We start from the raw sequence: 5735 nt of genomic DNA on the forward strand, positions 1-5735 counted from the left end.
GATCCCCTATCACCTAGCCAGCCTGAGTCTGCCAGCAAACCTGATAAGACACGAAGAAGTAATGATTTATTCATCTGAAATGTCATGCACTTACATTCCATAAACCACTTACCTATTTTCTGCTCACTGTGATGGATGAAACAGTGCCCAATAGCTGGCTCCAAACTGAAGAAACATGGTGAAGAAACATGCATATCTGAAGGAACTGCTTCCTTCTGATATGTCTAAAATGACTTTCTCTCGTAGCTTAAATCCCCTCACATAGCTTTGTTTCCTAGGCAGTGTTGGTGTGGTTGGATGGAGTTGGTCAGCATGAGCATGTTGATAGATCTAAGGGGGGGATATACCAGCCAGCTAGCCTGACTTGGGTGTTGTGACCCCATTTGACAGTGGCAGTCAGATGAATTGATTTCTATAGTGAAGGCAGGAATGGGGCAGAAGATATACAAATAATTTTCTCAGTGATTAAAAGGAAGGCTGAACTAGGAGCTGCTTTACCATGACTGTGGACACACACGACAACAGCATTTTTGTCTTCTTCCATGACAAGCCAGATTCGAGAAGAAGAGAAGGAGAGGGGAGCTGGTTATCTCTGCAGAACACAATCCACTCAGGTTTTAATGAAGTTATAAGTGGAAAAGAGGCAGGTTATGTGGCAGCTGGTCACACAATTTTCTGAAATTGCATGCTTTGGTGGCTTTTGGTGTCTAAGAAGGACAGAGCTCTATGTGGTCACTGACACCTGGGAGGTCACCCCATGAAAAGGCAAAAATGCTAGAGACAGCTGCCTACACTGGGTAGGGATGTACACATAGCATCCCCTCGTGTCTACAGGCATCTCGTAGGGCTCAAGAGCCTGTGAGACTGATAACCTGCAGCCAGAGGAGCTGGACCAAAGGCTTTCCAGGGACTCCCAGCAGAGTCTGGCTCAGGAAGATTCGTGTCCCTGCTCTGTGTTTAACTCTGAAGGGTTGTCGCTGTGTCTCATAATTGCGCAATTTATCTCATGTAGTGAGACTCTTACGCTCAGAGGTCTTTGGCAAGGTGTCAGACCAGTGAAGCATTTCTTTTAAATGTCAGCCAGCTACTGCATGGGATGAGGAGTGAAAAGTAGGCAGCAATGAGCCAAAGCAGGGCAGACAAGCTTGTGGTTTTGAGTAAAACAGTCCCGGCCGTTGTGCCTCTCCAGACCCAAGCACAGAACCAAGGTAGAAATTTATGCATGCTTTTGCAGGGGTGGACTTTTTTGTCACCCCACTGGGGTGACATCTTCCAAGACTGCTCTGGACCTTCAACGGGTGCAGTAAAAACAAGATTTAATATCCTGTGCTCTCAGTGCGTCACTGGCCAGAGCTGTGTGACCCAGTGTTGCTCAAGGAGTTACTCACCAGGAATGTGTATGGGAGGGAGTCTCAGTAGGAACAAGACACTTTCACCCTTGAGGAAATACAGTTTGTTTATCCTCAAGATTTTATAACGACAAATCTGGTGTTTGCTCAAATGGTTTAGCTAAACTAGAAAACTAGTCAGTATATTTGGGGGTTGTGGGGTTGAGTCAAGCTAGCCAAGTCATGCTTCTAGCACTGGGCATTTACGGTAATGCCACAGAGGTCTCTAGCACAGCACGGTCTGCTGAAGGAAAATTACAGCAGATCTCCTCTTCTCCTTGACACATATACATTTTGCGCGTGCAAAATACCGTGGGTTGTGTGGTGATCACTGTCTGTAGTGAGTGTGTGAGTGAGCTGCAGTTGGGTCGTCCCACACTGGTCTTCAGTGGGGTGATATGCACAGAGGAGGATGGGGAAGCAGTGTAAAGCACTTTGGAAATGAATGTTGAATTACTCTAGCGTTTCAATCGGTGGAATGCTAGAGATACCTCCATAAGGGGCATGCTGGTCCCTGTTGCCCATGTGCTGGTCTGTCCCATCTACTGGGTCTGCAAAATGTTCAACTAGAGGAACAACAGTTCAACAACTGATGTTGAGGAATGTGTTTTACCCCTGGGTTTTACTATGTGTAGCAAATGCAAAGCCAGCAGCAGTGGTGGGATCCTGAGCAGTCAGCATCTAGCAAAAGCTAGCGAGTTTCTCCTCCAGGGGCACGAATGCAAAGACATCAAAAAAAGGTCAAACTCTACTGTAGTGTGACTATATTACAACTGGGAGGGAAGCATTAAGCATTGTGATGTTTTGCCAGTGTTCATGAATAGTTGAGTCATGCTTTTTGTCTGAAACCCACCTTAAAAAAAAAAAAAGAAATGAAGCATTCCACTGATATTGAAATATTCTCTTGTAACATCCTGAGAATGAAAAGTTTCTAAAGTTTCTATCTTCTATTTAAAACTAACTTCTTCAAAAAGTCTGCATATTTAGAAGCAAATAAAAGTTGTCAAGGAATGATTTGACTTTTATCAACATGAGGCATTTAGGCTTGACCTCAACAAAATACCACCTAGCTCAGATGATCTTCTGTCATTCATTCCTGAAATAGATTTTTTTGAAACTGTGCATTTTTTATGAAATTGCCTGTGTCTGACCAGATTTGCCAGGGCACACAAATATTCCCACCACTACCGTGGCTCAGTAAGACGTTGCATTTTTGAATGAATTTGTCAAATGGTTTATTTCCTGAAGGTATGAAGAATGTGTTTATATTACTCCATTGAACTGGTGCAGTTTCATCTTTGTCTGTTAATTGTGTAACTGGTCTGAGTCCAAAGACATTCTTCAAATTTTGAGTTCATAATACAGTAAAGGTCTACCCTGAAAAGAAAAAAAAGTCTTTCTGTTCCTTCTCTCGTATGTGTGAGAAGACAATGAAGACAATCAATCACAACGGATTGATCTTGGGATTTTTTATTTCAGTTCCTAAAATGTAGACAAAAGACTAGAGCCTGCTCGCCTTTATGACCATATAATCACATTGGAACCATTTCTACCCCCAGGGCATGGCGCAGAAGAACTCTCCTTCTATATTCTTGCCTGGGAAATGTGATTTTACATTTTACTTGCATTGCATGTCACTGGATACTACAAGTTGGCAGCAGAAGTAAAAAAGCTACCCTAGCACATTATGGAGATCCCCTTCCCAGGGGCAAGGTGTAGGTGGGAAGGAGAAGGAAGTGAAAAGGCAGGAGGTGAAATCCAGGCTGGAGATAAGACCTTCAGCATCCAATCCCTTCAGGTCATTTAACCTGTTTCTTGCCTCAACTGAGCTGGCCACAGCGAACTCAATGTATTTAAACTCTGCTTAACCCTCTAGCTCATCTGAGTAGTGGCAAGTCATTTAAGTCTAATGCCTTAAGTCCCCATAAATTACTCATGTATCTGAGCCCAATGTGGCCTGACTTGTTTGTACTGATAAAGGGCATATTGATAAGGGTTGTGATCAGCTGTGCCAGTGCTTTGGAGTGCAGATGTGTCACCAGCCAAAGCAAACTCTCCAAAGTCGGGCTGCTGGCACCAACCAAGGAGGGCTGCAAGAGGGAAAACAGAGACACTTACCTTGGGCTTAGCTGGTGGTTAAGTCAGAAAAGAACAAGCCTGGTCCAAGGTGCATTGGACTCAATGAAAGCATTTTCTGTTCATTTTGACACGCCTGTGCCCCCAGACCTCAATTTTATTTATAATACCCAAAAATGTTCTGTCAGGATAAATATATACATATATATATATATATATTTATCATCAGTGTCTGTAGCAAAATGAACATAGGAAACTGTAAATAGCAAGAATTAAAAGAGAGTATCTTGTGGATGTTTACGCAATGGGAAAAGGCCATGGGAGTTCTGGTTTCTCACCTTGCCATCATGTGCTATAAAAGCAGGTATGATTAGGAGTTTGGAGACACTACACTGCACTGTGTAAACAATACTTTTTTTTTCTTTTTTTTTTCCCCCAAATTCTAAATATATGTTTGACCTCAATTAAAAAAAAAATCCATTGAAGCTTGTGTTTATCTTGGAGGCCTGAAAAACATTCTTATATAAACAATACTCATTTTATAGGCTTTCCTGTAAAAAGCTATTTAATTCTCATCCTTCAGCACTTAAAAAACAGCAAAAGAACAAGACTTAATGTTTACAAGAAGTGAACTGGCTTGGCATTAGCAGTAGGAGTGGTCAACGCGCCAGCATCACAACTCTTAAATTACCCATCCTATAAATAGGCACTCTGCTTTGGGGAACTGGCATCATTTTGGGGGTTTAGAGGCTGTATTTTTGTTTAGGATTGTGACTGCATCCCCATTAGCAAGGGCAATGTGCTCAGGACCATTCTCTGGCTATCTCTAAGACGCCACAGCAAGTCCCTTTGAAACGTGGTGCGACCTGCGGTAGCTCCTTGCGGATCACCTGGAGCTTCTGGAAAGGCCTGTGGAGGAGACTTCGTGTGCTGGGTTTTTTTATTTTTTCGGGAAACCACATGTGTTTTGGCATATGTGTTTTTCACTAGAGATGCAAATCCACTGGAACTACTGGTGTGTGTCTTTATTTTTAAATAACAGTGTAATTGAAGCAATGGCTCTTCAGTTTTCTGAAGAAAATTCTCAATTAAAAAATAATAAGAATAAACAGCAGTGTCTTTTCTTCCCACAATTGCTCTGTCATAGGAAAACAGTGCACTTTTCAGCTTTAAGAAACTTGTTGGCTTGTTTAAATCCCTGCTGGTCTTGCTGCCCACCTCTGGTCCAAGCACAGCAGCACTCGTAGTCTCTGCCCAGCTCAGCATCCCATGGGACCTCTTTGAGATGGAAGGCTCACCTTACCTACCCTTCTTGGGCAGCAATATGGGAAATAGCCATAATCCATCCCAACAAATGGCATTTATGCTTCATCTTCCACAGTTTTCCCTGAGCTCATGAGCCGTTCTTGCTTGCCATTTTCTGCCTCACCAATCCAGCTGTGATCCCTAATCAATAAACCCATTGCGAGAGGAAGGGAAAAGAAGCGATTTCTCTTCCTCCCCTCCTCCCTCCTCCCTCCTTTTGCCCACTGCTGTTTTTGTTCAGCTAGTTTGAGTTATGAATGCGTTCTGTATTTTGTGGTTATCAAGGTCAGCCTAAGGGAATAAGCTGACTCACTGCCATTGAAACGGCTGCAAACTGTAATTCAAATACGGCCATAAAGCTGCAGCTAATTCAATACACGGGGACTCCATGTCCACAGGTCAATGCTCTGCCCTTTTGGAAATCTTGCTGTGAAATTTCTTGCTATGCAAATCCCACAGCAGAAACTGCAGCTGCTTCTGTTCTGAAGGCTCTTGGGTGGTGAGAAGTTCTGCCATGAGGAGAGAAAAGCATGGAAAGCAAACTGTGAAATGCAGAAAACTTTCTGACTTCTTTTTTCTTTCCTCTTTTTTGTTCATATGTGTTTACAGGCTGGAAACTACTCTCCTTGGCTTCGGTGAACATCAAAGCATCTCTGTCTGATGGAAGGTATATGCCGGGATGATCTAATCCTCTGCAAACAAACTTTCTGGAAAACAAAACAGAAACAAACAAATCTGTTCTTTCCACAATCTGGTTTCTTTAATTTGTCTTGGTCCCATGTGGAAAACCTGATTTTGAATCTTGGTATTGGCCACCTCTAAATCTTCTGGACTGTGGAAGAAAAAGGATGAGTTTTCACTGAACCCTCTGTGGACAAGATTAGCTGCAGTTCATGGAAAGCTGAAAGCATTTTGGAACCACCATTAAAAAGGTGAAAGAAAACACTCAGTTTTGCCTTTTTTTAA

The sequence above is a fragment of the Tinamus guttatus genome, unplaced genomic scaffold (assembly GCF_059628265.1).
Source record: "Tinamus guttatus ecotype Peru unplaced genomic scaffold, ASM5962826v1 Tinamus_guttatus_pri_ptg000038l, whole genome shotgun sequence".
Taxonomy (NCBI): Eukaryota; Metazoa; Chordata; class Aves; order Tinamiformes; family Tinamidae; genus Tinamus; species Tinamus guttatus.